At 38.0% G+C, this 10256-nt stretch overlaps 1 long non-coding RNA gene across 2 annotated transcripts in view; it reads right to left on the reverse strand.

Annotated features, from left to right (window-relative positions):
* Positions 1-1436: 1436 nt before the first annotated feature.
* LOC108445200 overlaps positions 1437-10256 on the reverse strand; it is a 25362-nt gene continuing 16542 nt past the window's right edge. Inside the window, exons 2-3 of one of the 2 annotated variants that reach the window (XR_001859966.1) lie at positions 5297-5387; positions 1437-4623 (exon numbers count right to left, since the gene is read on the reverse strand). This is a non-coding gene — a long non-coding RNA (uncharacterized LOC108445200). Of the gene's footprint in view, positions 4655-5296; positions 5388-10256 lie in introns of both variants that reach the window. The other variant, XR_001859967.1, reaches the window with a different exon arrangement.

Here is a 10256-nt window from a genome sequence, read left to right on the forward strand (position 1 = left end):
GAGCTGGTAGCCTCATTTTGGCATTTTGGATCAGGTATTTAACTGTCTTCTTTTCTGGTATTTTCTGAGGCTGACTTGGCTTTTAGCAGCTCTAAGGGATGAAGATGGTAGTCAAAGATTGTGGGCACTAACAATGGCCATCCTTGTGTACCATCAGCCAAACAGAGGCCAACACCAGGGTTACTCCACTGGCTCTCTGCTGCCAGATGCTGCTTATACTGAGGCACTCTGCCTGTGCCTTTAGGAAGCTGTCTGCGCTGGGCTGGAGCAATAAAGACATCTGCTGTAAAGGAGACATGTCTTCTCAGGCTTAGTCTTGCTCACTTGACTGTAAGACCTTTTAGATGGAGCCAAAACAAATGGTGTTTATATATGACCTAACGCAGTGGGCTCCCAGTGGATGACATGGGCTCATATTTGCTATTGTGTTACCAAATATCAAGAACCTATTGCACTATGTCATTATTATTCAGTGCATGACAGAAAGTGCAAATGGTGTTTTTGAAAAGCCTCCAGAAAAAGTTAATCTAGGTCTGTAGTGTTGCAGTGTAATGAATAGTCACTTTCCAGCCAGTCAGAATTCTAATTACAGCTCACTGCAAAGAGACAAATGAATTTATCTGCAGTCTCAGTTTGCAGTGCAGGCACACACATGCACAATGAAGTGCATGATGAATGATGATAAATCCATGATCCTTCTATATTCCTTTCTCAAAATCTGAGATTTGGTATCTGTTCAAAGCACAAAAGAAAGGATAAACAACCATCAGTCATTTTTAACAAGAGAGGTTTAGTAAACGGAAGCAAACAAAATCTGTCTTCAGTTTACTCTACCCATAAAAGAAACAAATTTCAGTGTTGAGCTTTTGAGGGAAAGCAGTGAGAAAAAACAACCCTTAGGTACAAAAAACCCAAACCAAAACATAGCAAAAAATCACCCCCCTATGAAAAAAACCCAAACTAAAACATAACCAAAAAGAAGAGAGCCAAAACAAATAAACAATGCCCTCCACACCTTGACTGAGTGATTTTGGAGAGGGAAAAATGGAAAAATAGGTAAAAGAGACAATAACTTTGCTGCATTCTCCATGAACCAGAGACCTGGACAAAATAACCTGTTAGTTCCTAAACCACCACTCCCTGTGTTTGAGAAGGACGTCCTAAAGATAGCAGAATGACCCCTGTGAGAATGGGTGGAGCGACCTCTCTGCCCAGCGACTTCACTTCACTGTGAGCATTCCTGCAGTGGCTGCCTTCCACCAGGGTTACTCCTCACTCGGTAGCAGTCAGTGCATTCAGACTGAAGTATTTTGACAGGTAGGAGGATACCATGGCACAAAGCCATAGTACCAGTGTTAAGGAGAGAGGGGAGAGGTTTTGCCAAAATATACTCCCTCAGAGGTAGCTGCTTGCTGTAATCACACATCATTTATTGAGCATGAAAGACAGTCTGATACAGGCCGGGTGCAATGACCTTGCAATTCATTTCACTTTTCTTTGTCACAGACAAGACACAGCTGGGTCAGACTGAGGTTCTTACCCGCTATCTGACCAATATGTGCTTTTCCCCCCCCTCGCCTAGCATTAGTTTTCCTTATACAAACCAATTAGGAGAAATTCCTCTTCAGAAGTTAGCAGGTCAGACAGAGTGCAGGTGTTTACACTGACCCAACTCAACTGCTCTCTGCTGAATCTGTCCAGAGCACTATCCAGCATGTCGGTGGTCTCCAGACACCATAGGCACCTTGCAGACCTTGCCTGTGTTTGCCCAGAGTGGAAGGGGAGACCACCAGGACTTCTCCCAGAGATGTTCCAAATACTGCTTGTCCTTGCATGATGCATCATGGCATTTATCAGCCTGGTCCAGCAGAAAAATAGTGTTGAGGGCTTTTTGGATAGCATTTCGGGAGCATTTTAGTGCACCAGCCTGAGTTTCTCATTACTGGAATGTACAGGCCTTACTAAATATGTCTGTGAAATTCCATGTACCAGACGGTTTTCCTGAGTTTTAACAGGTTCATTAGTTTTGTGACAAACAACATTACCACATATAAGATATTTATACAGAATAAGATGGAACACATATAAAAGTATTAACCTTATTAGGCAGCTCCATGTTTTAGATGCTGCCCAGTGACTGAGTTCTTCTCTTATCTGCAGGTCCTTTTGTTTAAGTAATTAGAGTATTTTGTTGACATTAAAAGGCTTGGAGGCTTGAATATCTTAAAAAGTTTTAAATTAAACATTCACCTCCTTCCACTGCACCCAAATTCCCTTTCAGTCTTCTCATAGCATACCTCCCTGGAAACTTGACTGATTTCATTGAACTCTAGACAACCAGGATAAGTATATTGTTGACACATAAGCAGATAAGATGATGTGGGCAAATTTTGGCAGGTGACCATCTAGTGACATGACAAATGCACTGCTTTCAAGCCATGTGCCATAAACCAGCATGAATGCACTGCCTTTTTTTTAATCCATAGCACACATGGGACTGTTAAGAGATCTATTCTTATTAAAAAATATGCTGTAGGTAGTAAGCATGGATTTCTTTTGTTAATGGGTTTACCTGCAGAAAGTCACTAAGTCTTAGTGCACATAGTTGCTGAGGATTGGAATGTATATTCGTTCAGTAGACTCTGAGTACTCCTGTGGCAAATATTCCTTTGTTCCAGCTATACTGTAATTTTTTATTTTTGCTTTATTTCTCCTAATTGATATTCAGACAGTGCTCACTGTTATTTTCACAGGAAAGCAATGCATTATTTCATTTTAGCTAATCAGATCTTCTCCATTTGTTATTCTTTTCTCTTTGTATTTTATAGAGCAACAATATGTTTTACATGTGCTTGCCTGACCTCTTGCTTTGAGATAAAAAAATTCATAGAGCAAAATGCAGACCAAGAATTTTTCCTCATAAATGAAATGAAAGCAAAATATTCACCGCTGTAGTACTTTTACAAATCAAAGGGTAGGAGAATGATTTAGGATTCTCTCTGATGAAAAAAAGAAAAAAAGACTATAGAGTGCTAAGAGTCCTGGATACAGACACAGAAAGCAAAGGCAAACAAGGTAAGAAAAATGTTGTGTATGCCCCCAGTCTTTGCAACATTTACTCCCAGGCACTTGGGATGCTGTTAAACAATAACACCTTTTAATGCGTTTACAAGAGCAAAAGGAGACAATCTTCAATACTAGTAGAGCCATCCAAGAACTTTTGAGTTCCCCACTGAGCTGGGATGCAGCCAGTTTAAGAAAGGGTTCCCACAGGCGCCACGTGGTGGATGTGGCAGAACTCAGCCTATAGGTTCCTACTGAGTCCCTTCTGTATTTCATAACACTTAAGGTCATGCAAAGAGATATCATGCTCAAGGAGCTGGGAAAACAAATTCAAATTGATATAATATGGCTCGGGAAAATCAGCTCATGAAACCCAAATCTGACATTAGTTTTTGGACTTCCCATTACTCTGGGAATTAGAATGTAACGGTTTTCTTCATAGCCTTTAGGCCATCAATTAAGGAAGTCTTTGAGATTTTTACTATTTGCACAACATAAAACATATAAAGTTTACCTTTTTTCCCATGGTGCCCAATGAGAAAATGATGGCACTGGTTTCCAAACTGAACTTTAATATCAACAAACTAAATACTGATTCACAGGCACTGCTGGTGTAAATGTCCTGAAGTTCAGTCCATGTCAACTCATAGTGCTTCTTAGAGAAAAACTCATTAAAAATTCTATTTCTAGCTGCTTTCTGGTGAGCAAGCTTATTAGTTTCATCAATGAAGCTTTAGACTCCAGTACTTCTCTTCATCTCTGTTTCAGCTCATACATCAATAGACCTTCTGGAATGTATGCTGTGAAGACATATAAGGCTGGTGAGAATCCTCTTCCAGCATCAAAGCTGGCTAACAGCTCTCAAACAAATGAGAGCCCCTGCACATAAATGGAATTCCTGTGAATTTTTTAAACATGGAAATACTTTTTTTTTTTTTGATTTGTCATCTTCAAGGAGCTATCTGCTTTCTTTCTCGTACTATTGGAGTTTCCTGTTGCTGCAGCTCACTTTTCTTGCCACAGAAGAGAAATGTACCTAGCATAACACCCAATATTTTGTGGGTATTTCCCAGATTCCACACTGAAATGGACAGTTGCCACCCAAACAATTGCTCAGTTAACAGCAAAAACTGCAAATCATCATAGTTCTTCCATTTATACAAACAAAAGTCACATTATAAGACACTGTACGTGCATTAAGCTCTCTCTTCTTACATATTTTCAGGGCAAAGGGGTCTTTGCTATCAGGCATTCAGAAATTCAACAGGTTCTTCAACTTTTTTAATTCTTTTTGTTGCAAATACAGTATAAGATGACACAAAAAGTTTCAAGCCTAATGAGTTACATTATTAAAAACCCAGTGCTTAACATTCCCTCTTTGTGCACAAACTTTTTTAGTTCTTTTTCATTTTAATCATGATTTATAAACTGGAGTTTCACAATCCAGCTGGTAGCATTTGGTATCCATTCCAGAGCAGTACTTGAATGGAGAGCAGCCCAGCTGTAGCAGAAGATGTTATTGTTTTTTCCAGCTGGTCCCAAACTTGACAATGGCACTGGCTGCAGAATAATGCAGATATAGTGACAGTTACTGAAAGATCAGAAGAAAGGAGGGAAAAAAGAAATACAAAGGAGGTTCAAAATTGATTGCACAAAACTCTGTAAAAATTTATATTCTTGAAATCCAAATTTAGCATAACGAAACAGTTTTGATAAATCATGGGTGGCCCGTATTGCATCATCATGGAGTGTAGAATGTTATGATTCTATTCTCCAGGTATTTTTCATTAATTTTACAAACTATTCTGTTTTGCAGAGTTATTTCCTGCCTTCAGGTTTACATTGCATATAAGAACCTTCTAAGAAACAGGCTGGATTTTTCCCTAGAATTTTCTAACCCATCAGATTCCCATAAGTAGATGGGTGGGAGGTCAGCCATCACTTTCGGCCTGGATTTCAGTCATGCTACTGGCATCAGATCCATCCTGAAAGAGTAGAGAAGGGAATCTGATGTCCAGAGGAAACCACAAGCATCTTCCAAAGAAGTGATGGAGGGAATGAGATGCTTGGATGCAACACTGGACACTCATTGTGTACTCACTGTAGTCACTGTACTCATTGTGATACACAGCATGTGCAGACCACAACATAAATTCAATCAGAGTAGGGAAAAATGGACTGGGAATGTATCGAGATGATTATCAACAATTACAAGCATAATTTCTGTTCTTACTGCATTTCCATTTTCTTCAGTGAAAAGATGCTCTACTTCTGATGGGTGTTCTATAGCAAGTCATTTCACTGAGTTCTCTTTGCACCATCATCTGTGAAGATAACAGAAAATAAGGGCAAAGGAAAGATGAAGCTAGAAAACAACAATTCTAGGAAAATAATCTGTAAAATAGTATAAAGAGTGAAAGGAAAACAAAATGCACATTTAACAGAGCAAAATGTTGGAAGGCAGGGGGGGAGGATCATCATATTGTCCCAGGTGTTGTTAAGGACTTTTCCCTCTGTCTTTAAATTTTCATATCAGTTTGCTTCAATAAATAGAATGAAAACCAAAAAATTTTAAGTTTTAAAAATTGACCTGTGCATATTGTCAGATAGGAGACAGATGAACATAAGGCAGTGCCATGAACCAGAAGTTTCTTGAGGTCCATTCCACCTCCATCTCCTACAATCCCATGATAAGGCAGAATGTTATCAGAGACAGATACCTAACTGACAAAAGTAACTGATCATGTAGAACAAATGTGAGAGACAAAATCATTTTTTAAGGAATTCTTAAGAAAATACTGTACAGGATTTATATTGTGACAGAATGATCTAAGTGATTTTGGTTTATGTTTCAGGATTACTATTTGCTTCACGTGAACTGGAACACTTGTTTCTGTTGGATGCTTCCCTTTTAAAAAAATCCCCTGCAGCTTCTTTTTCAGATATAAATAAAACTGAAAAAATATGTGAAGTGTGGGTGAAGGAGGAAAAACAACAGATCCAGACTCCCTGGTACCATTCAGCGGCAGAAGATGCCAAACACAACAAGTAAGTTTTACAAGCATTACCAAATAGTCACCTTTCTCATGAAAACTCTGAGGCAAGAAAAGATGACAGTTTAATTCTGTGTCTCTTGATAAGCACATTTCAACAATCCATAAAATGTGGGTATCTCCAATGTAATGAGAGAAAATCAGTGCTTGCTCTTGCATTTATAGCTACAGTCTAAAACCGAGCATACCCAGCAGAAGTTATGTAGGTCTAGTATTAAGAGATAGTACCTTGCCACCTGGAATGAAGGAAGTGACCCAATCTGTTCCCTATTCTAAGGCCACATATACAGAGACCACTCATGAAAAACATTGTTCAAAATACTGTGCAGTGTCTCTTGAAAGAGTTGGTTCATATATCATCAACACTGCACATATTAGAAAGTTTTCTTATTATCTGCCCAAAACTTTCCCATATGCAAATTAAACTTTACTTCTTGCCACATTATGAGGGAGATGCAAGATTGCTCACCACTGCTTTTCTTTACACCATTCTTTAAAACATCTCATATATTAGATTAATATCACATCCTTCATTTCTTTCTCAGATTTTCCTCAGAGATCATGTTATTTAATTTTTTATCCTTTTTGTTGCTGTTCCTTGAAGTACTTTAAGTTAGTCTACATCTTTCTTGCTATCCTCTGCAGACACACAAGATTCTTGGCCTGGGGCCTAAACATTAAGTAAAAAAAAATCTTTTTCTCATGCCTTATGAAAATGCTTCTGTTAATAACCCCATAATGAAAGTCACCTATTTTGCGGATGATGTTTTGTTTTCTTACTGGTTAGTTCTTGTTTTGCTCTGTGTATTTCATATTTGCTTCCTGATTGATACATTTTTTTAAATTCTGGCAAACAATTTTCAAGTTCTTTAATTTAAGAATTTAATCCTTTTTCATAAGTGCAAAGTTATTAAGCCCGAATCTGTTTCATCAACTAAATCACATTTGAAGGACTGACCAAGACCTGTGCTATCACCTTTATATCATCTTGGCATTTTGGCTGTGAAGCATTGGCTATTCCTTTTTGATACAGCTTCTTGACTCCCTGTTGTGGTAGATGGATGAGACAACAACTTCCCGCCAGTTTCAGATAGCTATTCTGGGAAGCAGATGTGTATTTGAAAATGCGTATTATGGTAATTTCACAAAGCTATAAAGGGAAATTATGTTTCTAAAGACAAAAACTACTTAGGGTTTTGGTTCAGTACAATGCAATGGCTTGATCCAGTAGATTTGTATTTCTCAATATTGCAAGTCATTTCTAACTCCTTTTTCCATTTGTATATTCCTCATCTTCTTGGATGGACAACGCGAGATGTATTTTTCACCTGTCTAAGAGGTGCACGGATTTTATTACATTTTTCTGTAGTGCATCTTTGTGACTTTTGTAACCCACTTTGTAAGAAGGCCAAAGACAGGCTCCAGTCACGTTACTTTCACAGTAAATTTTGATGCACATAGTTCTCTGCCAGTGTAGCTATTTGATCAACACAGAGAAATGGTAATCCCTGTACAGTTGAGGTTGGAATTTACCACCAGAGGGAGTCTACCTAGCTCCACATGTAGAACAAAATACACTCTGATTTCACAACTTCAGGCCATAGATTTTACAAGAAAGTCTGAGAATACAAAATATAATAACATGAGTGGCAACCTTGAAGTATGTTCTGAATATAAACTGTTACCAAGTGTAGTTTAAACACCTGTGTTAGAAAAGGAAGTTGACGTATCTTAAATTACTGAACTAATGAAGTAACCTGCAGCTTTGACATAAATGTCTAATAAAAATGAAAGCCAACACATTGCTTTTCTTTGAGAAAGAATAATATAAGATCCTTTGACTGGGACCAATGAATTTTTCCAGAAGTAACATGCTCATCTAAAATAATAGGTTCCATGTCAACATACAGACTTAGCAAAAAGAAATATATTGTGGGAAATAGCTTAGAGGTATTATAAGAGAACAAAAAGGTCACTAGCACAAAATAGAATTTTATTCCCTTTTTTGTACTCTGGTTAAAACATAGTATGGGAATTTCCTAATGCTGATGGTTTATGTTCTTAACATAAGAGAAGTGGCTTTGAAACAACATTTGCTCTCTAAACCAGAAAACTCGTAATTCTCATCATTCTGAAGGCATAATTACAAATCCACTAATATTTTCCATTTGATTTTTTTTTAATATTCTAACACTTAGATCTAATAAGCAGCACAATGTCAGCATTTAAGTATTCTATCTATCAGAACATCAGAGATGACTATGATTTCCTGTTTAAAAGGCTGAAGTAAAAATGTATAAGCCTCTAAAAAAATTGAATGAATTTATCCTATGTAACATTCAAAGAGGTTACATTGACAATGACCTTAGCTCTGCATGTATAAGTTGTTCAGATCATATCAAAAGATGTGTTACATATTTTTTAATTCTACCCTGAATCCCACACTGTATATGCAAAAACTAAGTAAATAATCATATCTTTATATGCCTCCCTGTGTTCTCATTGGGACCTTTCAAGGCACCTCCTGAATGCTCCAGCTGTACCCTCAGTATGCCATAAATACAGGTGTGAGAATTCATGGCACCTCAAGATACACCACTCCTCCTCAATCCCCATCCACTCATCTCTGCTGGAGGATCTTGGGTATGTGAAGCAAATTTTTAGATAACAAAACATGAAACCAGTGTCACTGCATGTGTATGCAAAACAGAGTTGTATGCACTGCCTTTCTAAGTATGCTGCTGACAAAACTTAGACAAATGTAGGACCAGAGCAACAGCCACAACAAATAAAATTATGGTCTTATCCCAACCACTAAAAACATTTTTCTCTGAAATGAATATAGGGTAAATCTTCCAAATTTCAACAACTGGATCATTTATATTTTAAAACTTGAAGACTAATTAACCTTACAATTATTTAAGTTGGTTTTGCTGAGGCCGAAACTACACCATATGAATGTCTAAGCTTTTCTGAAAGTTTCAACTACTATGCCTAGATCCTGATTTTAGTACTGAGCCAGATCTATTTAAGTTTTAGAGATCTAAAGGTACTGCAACTGAACAACAGTTCAATCATGAGGTATGACCTAATAAATACTCTCTAAACACAAATCTTGATCCTTAACAATTGTTCCAAGATCATAATGTTTTGTTCACCTCTACTCATGTGTGCTATTCATTACTTTTTTGCCATACAAGAACTATATAATGCTCTTAGTCTTGTGTCTGTCACCACGTACAAGTGGGAGTTGTTTTCACCTGAGACAAAATCAGTCAGGCTTTTTGGACTGCAGACCCAGCTGGATCCTGCCTGGGCTGCCAAAATCACTTCTGACTGTGACTCTCAACTGTCTGGTTCAGCCAACAATAACCTCCCATAGGACAGGGCAACAAAAACCAGAGCACAAGTGCATCCTCTCCTAACACAGTAGAAACTGGGCTGAGCCAGGTGACACATTTGCCCAAAGTAGGTACTGCTTCCAGTCCATGCCTTGAACTGCTGGTTGCCACCATGAGATCCCCAGCACGTGGATCTTATTTGTTTGACCATTCGTGTGATGGCTTCCAACAGCGATCATGCCCACTGGCACAGCGGGCAGGTCCACTGAGACGAGTGGCCAGAGACAGCTCCCAGGCGAGCAGCTGGGGAAACAGCTTTGTAGCACCACAGATCTCAACACCTCTTGGCAAAAAAGGCTTCAAAACAGTACATATTTTGTAGTAACTCAGTTGGTCTATGAAGAGGAAGATGTATATGTTTCTTGGAAGAAGGTGTTCAAAATACTTCAAGGATTTAAAATATATTAAAATAATTAATTTCATGGACTGGTTGTGTTTGCTGTTCTGGATAAATCTCCCTGTCAGCTGTTTCTGATCTATATTCCCAGAATCAGGCAGGAAGTGGGAGGCTGCTCTTCCTTCTTCCATTTTAATATTAGAATGGCAAAAAAAGGAGGAACTGAGACATCAGTTCACTATCTTTATATTATTGTGCCAGTACACTAGCAACCACAGGAAGAGACCTTAGAGATCTCCTGGACAAACATTTTTTGTTTTAACTAAATATTTTTATTTTTCTCAAATATTTACGTTTGTTTCTCTTTCGGCTTTGTATATATATATATATATATATATACAC

The sequence above is a fragment of the Corvus brachyrhynchos genome, unplaced genomic scaffold (genome assembly GCF_000691975.1).
Source record: "Corvus brachyrhynchos isolate BGI_N302 unplaced genomic scaffold, ASM69197v1 scaffold90, whole genome shotgun sequence".
NCBI lineage: Eukaryota > Metazoa > Chordata > Aves > Passeriformes > Corvidae > Corvus > Corvus brachyrhynchos.